This window comes from Propithecus coquereli, unplaced genomic scaffold, assembly GCF_000956105.1.
Source record: "Propithecus coquereli isolate 6110/MARCELLA unplaced genomic scaffold, Pcoq_1.0 Scaffold34, whole genome shotgun sequence".
NCBI classification, from domain to species: domain Eukaryota; kingdom Metazoa; phylum Chordata; class Mammalia; order Primates; family Indriidae; genus Propithecus; species Propithecus coquereli.
In genome coordinates, this window is record NW_012149063.1 from 10,248,845 (window position 1) to 10,255,037 (window position 6,193).

Sequence of the window (6,193 nt, forward strand, 5' to 3'; positions counted from 1 at the left end):
AGGCACAATGGTGTAAGAATTTTAAAGTTTAAGCACCGAAGCCGTTGTGTAATTGTATGGCGTCAGTGTGGCTGGCGGCTCTGTATTGATGCGACCCCCCTGTGTAATCGCCCATGCAAATTTGAGCAATCTGTAACGAACGCAGGAACCCCGCATTTGGCTGCAGACTTTCCTACCTCCAGAAGAACTTCAATAATTTGAAGGAGCTTTTGTCATCTTTCAAATGCTATTCGAACAGGGATATCCCGGTATCCTTCTCACACAGGCAAATATCACACATCAAGACAAGTTTAATGGGCTAAATTAACAGTCAAAATATAAACTGTAGGTATTTGTATGCATGCTTCCTTTTTTCAGCCCTTAAATCACCCTTCTCAAAAGAAATAAAGATTATTCCAGAGCGTTAGTTAAACTTCAAGCATTTTATTAAAAACAAAGATATTTAGGTTTCTTAAAGCAGACTGTTTCAAAATCATGGATTAGTTGCTTGTGAAATGGCCAAGCAGTCTATACTGTGGTATTCTTATAATGAATCATCAGTTTGGGAAATCTACACGAAGGGAATGACTTCAAACAATTCAATTGAAACATATTTCCCTTCTTTCGGGTAAAACAATAATAAACAGGAAGCAAGTCAGTAGGGGATCCTTTTTAGATTATTGTGCATCTAAATAAAACGGCAAAAGCAATTTCCCCTCAAGGGAATGAGACTCAACAAAACCTAGCCTTCTATTTCCACACTATGCTGTTTTTAAAAAATTTACCTAAATATGATTTAATCTAAATCTATACTAAAGCAAAAGGAAAATTGAGATTCTAACACGCACATATACACAGAAAATGAACACAGAGATAAATGATGGCCACAAATAACACATTTTTCACAGCAAGTATTTCATTTACTTAATAAAACAAACATATTTCTGTACCAGTGTATACATCCAACAACATTGGTGTAGGTATGCTGAACAAATAAACAATGTATCTTTAGCACTGCTGAGAGATGTACCAAACATGCAAGAACATTCTAAATTAACTTTAAAAAAATGTACAACCCTAAATTACTAGCTGAAAAAAGATTGTGACACAAGCAATGTAAGCACAACATTGGGCACTGCTAAATCTAAATGCTCATCATGAAATTCTCCAGATACATCTCGTTTTGTTTCTGCCATCTATGTGTTTAATCCCATTATTGTTCATTTAGGAAGCTTATTAAATTTTGGCCTTCTTAAGGCCAAAATACCATAAACCACACATGTAGCCACACTTAACCTTTAAATTTCCTGATACGTTTGAGTTTGAGGACTTCTTTACAGCACATGGCAGAATAACAATTTTAAAGACTATTATTCTGAAACAGATAGTGAAGCTTTACCTCAATGGCACTGCCAGAGTTTTTAAGTTCCAAATTAGGTTTTTTTCTGTTGCTTTAATGAATCCTTTTTGTATTTTTTTCCCCCAAGCCAAAGCATTTTTTAAAAATATATTTAAATCTTTCCCTAATATGTTTAGAGTTCTGTCTCACTTGAAGGGAATTGTTTCACACTATTACTGGGGATGGAACTGTTTTTATCTTTCTGTAATTCATAATAGTCAGCAGGAAAAAATGGATTTTAAAATAATTGTACTGCAAAGCAAATGGAGCAGATTTTGTTTAATTACCTAAGGTAGGTGGATAAAGCATAGAAAATGCAACTAAATTTTGGTGGAATTAATAATGGATAATATTGTTATTACACTAACACAAAGTTTTAAAGATTATTTGGCACCCAATGTATTTGCAAATATAAAATACCCGGAAATGTGTAGACATTTCAGATTTTAGAAACAGAAAATGAACATGTGGTTTTAACTTCTCTTGACTTACTTTATATTAAAAATAAATTCATTTCTAAATCATTGACTACCATTTATGGGATATCTATGATATGAGATAATCTAAAATTGTTCTTTATGAAATAAAAGGGTGTATTTTTAAAAAATTGTATTGATGACCATATCTTTCACCATCACTAGAGGCAGGCTCAGACAGATCTGCAGTATGATTGTTTTTCTGTCTACCTCATATATGTAACTTTTTATTGTGTCTCTAAGTAAGAAGATGACCTCTTTAGGTTTGTTCCTATTTCATTTGAGAAGAATAAATAAGAAGATTATATGGAAAAATTTTAAAAAGCAAAACACATCTTGGTCCTTTGCTGTGGGAACGGAGTAAAAAGTCAGTGCTTCTATTTAATAGATGGAAGACCTGAGACCTGGAGAGTTCCAAGATTACAGGTCTAGCCAGTGGCCAGGCTAGCATGGAGTCCCAGTCTACGGTGCACTGGATGGCGCCCTTTGCAGTGTGGAGGGCTGTCCCTACCTGCCAGGAATGCTGGCTACATTGTAGGTTGTGCATATATTATCTACATACTGGCTAACTAGAATTAATATCATGTCTAAAAAAAAATACATCTCATAGAAAAAGTAGGACGATGTCATTTCAACCATTAATGCCAAGAGACCTGAGGAAGCAAATATGATCTGATCAGTTTGAGGTTTTACAAAAAGACTCACATTTCAAATACATTCCTCCAATAGGAGATAAACATTAACCATAAGGACTGGGACAATTTCTCTATTTTGGAAAAGCAGAGTGTATGGATAATCACACATACCTCACATTCTTGGAAAGTTAAAAATTATTTAGAAATGGGATTAAAAATACCTAAACCCCCCAAGAGTTCAATCTTTTACCCCCAGGGTTGCTGGCACCATGAAGGCTGCTACCCTCCCTTCCACTGCTTGGTGGTCATGGAGAATCAGACCCATAGCATTAGTCAGCAGTTTCTGCATCTTGACCCGCAATAGGAAAGATACCTCGAGACAGGAGAAATAGATGGAGGCAATTACAAACAGCTACTTGATTGATGGTTGACATTGTCAGGGCTCCACTGTATGGCAGATCGCAATGGTGTTGAACTCTTAATATTTTAATTAGATTTCCTTCTTGAGTACACCTTGCTTTTGATCAAGTAGCTTGTATTTTGGGGTTTACAGTGTTATTGTCTAAATTAACTTACCAGGGAGAACATAATAGCATTATGGTTTATAAAAGGGATTAATAGAGAAGGCAAAACCGTGGACTCTGGCATTTAAAAAAAAGATCAACCAATCATCCAAACCAAGAGCTACTCTAAGGGCCTGTGTTTATGCAGTACTTTCAGTACCAGGCCTGCTTTGCCTAACTTCCCTCATTAATCCTCACAGCCCTCTGTGAATTAGGTGAGCCTTATCGTTGGCCCAACTTTAAAACTGCAGAGTGAAAAGCACAAAGGAGCCGGTGGTTGCCTGGCCAGCAGTGGCGATTGCTTACGCCGGCCAGTAGTGGGCCACACTGCACCTCTCCCCACTCCCTCCCTGGGCACCTCCTCTCCTGTCATTTGAATTGGCTTTGGATCATTTGCTGCAGTTCGTTCTAATAGAACAGGCACAATGGTGTAAGAATTTTAAAGTTTAAGCACCGAAGCCGTTGTGTAATTGTATGGCGTCAGTGTGGTTGGGGAATTTGTATTAGATTATTTACCTATATTATTTCTAATTTTAATAATCACCCTATAATCTGCATTTTACAGATGAAGAACCCTGTGGGTTAGAAAGACTTAAAGGTTTAAGTAATTTGCTCAAGACCACCCCTAGGTAGGTAGCAGCTGAGCTACTTTCAATAAGAACTGCTGGTGAATAACCCAATCCATATATCTCCTATAGATGAGTTTGTAAGGGCCAGTGTTTGGTACAAAGTGTGTATGGGGGAAGATTAATGTCTTTTTTCTCCATTATCCATTACAACAACCAGCTAACTTGGAATGGGCAGTAGACTTTGACCTTTCAGGTTCAATTGCAGCTGTTAGGAAGTGACTAGTGAGGGTTGTGTAGCTCCTAGTCACCTAGTATCACTAGGGGGAAACTTCAGTATGTGTGTCTTTGCTCATGTTGTAAAATGACTGATTTAATGTGCTTATTCAGTCTTTTCCTTTGTTAATAATTGGCAGAGTTGTGTCTTCCTGGGTGGAAGGAGCCTCCCAATGTTATCAATAGCAAGAAAGGGATGAATTGCACCCATTTCAGAAGGGTTGTGTGGGGCTTTGACTCACCCAAGATACCCACACAAAGCAAATGAGGAATACTACTACAACCCTATTCTGAGGCTTCTTTCAATCTGATTTCCTGGTGCACAGTTTTAGTGTCTTAAACACTGGGAGATGTGTGGATAGAAGGATGCTGACTACTGCTGCTCAATAATAAGGTGAGGGAGAGGGTGCATCTTCTTTAAGGCTGACTGCCTATACTTCTTCCTTGGAAATGTAGGCTCAGTATTTTAAAATCCTTATGTATGGACTGTTACCTTGGGTATTAAATCAAGGTAAGACGACAGAACATGGAAATGGGAAATTGCCTGTTATGTCTTTAGCCCAGCTCTCTGTTTTGCAGAGTTGTATTTGCATCATGAAAGCATTCACCTTCAAATGGCTTCTTGAAAATGTATGAAGGATAAAAGGACTATCTTCTCTCCTCCAAATTTCTCTGATCTCTGCAGGCATCAGTTGGGGTTCTCCTCTTTGTGTTGTTACCTGTGAGCATGGCAGCTGAAGTGGGCAGGAGGGAGGCCATTCTATGTCTTCCTCCCTATTTCCTGTGATGTTTCTCCAGAGGCCTGGCTTGAAAAAAGGAGGACATTCGGTTTAGACAGATGGAGGGCAGGGTCATTTTCAAAATGAAATGAGTGCACAAATCACGCTGTGAAATTGGCATGACCATCACTGCTGCTGTGATAGACCGACTTTTATTTAGTCTCTGATAGGCAGTTGGGGAATAGATTAGTTTTTGCAGGGAGGAGGTGAGAGAAGGCCCTTTTAAATAGAAATTCTGGAAAGCAATAAACAGCTGTGGAATATTATAAAATGTCATAAAGGATCATTTTGTTTGCCATAGAATCTTGAAAAGCTGGAGCATATATCAAAAAGTTAAATGTATCATACCATTTCAAGCAAGGCATCTGATGGTTGTAATAAAGTGATTTAGTGACTTGTAGAAAGGAATTAGAACTTGAAAAAATGGTGTTGGACTTAGGGCGGATTTTGCTGCACAAAGGGATACATATTTACCATGTAGAAGAGTTCCATTTAGGCAAAATGTGGAGGAGCAGAAAGCATGATGTTTCTTAGCATGCTTATGTTCTGCCTGCCAAAATATACAATGATCAAATCCCAAATTCTATTTGTATGTAGAATCTATTTGGCATTCTCTTTTAAAACTAGTTGGAAGGTATGTCTTTTTATTTATTCCGTAAATGTGTCCACTTTCTGTTGGTAAATATTGTTAATTTATGAGTATTTCAACTGCAGCTATGGTCAAACATGTTCTTTTATAAAGGAAGACCTTTTGAAAAACCATTTTCCAGTTGTTATTTTTTATTCCTTTTGATTCCAGACCATTTGCTTCAGGATGGCCAGTTTGAGGGGTTTGGTTGCTTTGTATCCCCATTCCCCACCCCCATCTCCCACTATGTAGAGGAAAGAAAAAATAAATTGGTGCCAAATTTGTAATGTAGTTGAATGACTTTTAGGAGCATCTGTTCAACCTTTTAAGACTTTTGGAAAGACTATATGCTAAAATCAACACTTGAGAACATTTACGCTCAGATAGTGAGACATTTAACCTCATTATGAACTTTCTTTTTGCTTGTAGTTCCAGCTTTATTAATATTTTAATTAGATTTCCTTCTTGAGTACACCTTGCTTTTGATCAAGTAGCTTGTATTTTGGGGTTTACAGTGTTATTGTCTAAATTAACTTACCAGGGAGAACATAATAGCATTATGGTTTATAAAAGGGATTAATAGAGAAGGCAAAACCGTGGACTCTGGCATTTAAAAAAAAGATCAACCAATCATCCAAACCAAGAGCTACTCTAAGGGCCTGTGTTTATGCAGTACTTTCAGTACCAGGCCTGCTTTGCCTAACTTCCCTCATTAATCCTCACAGCCCTCTGTGAATTAGGTGAGCCTTATCGTTGGCCCAACTTTAAAACTGCAGAGTGAAAAGCACAAAGGAGCCGGTGGTTGCCTGGCCAGCAGTGGCGATTGCTTACGCCGGCCAGTAGTGGGCCACACTGCACCTCTCCCCACTCCCTCCCTGGGCACCTCCTCTCC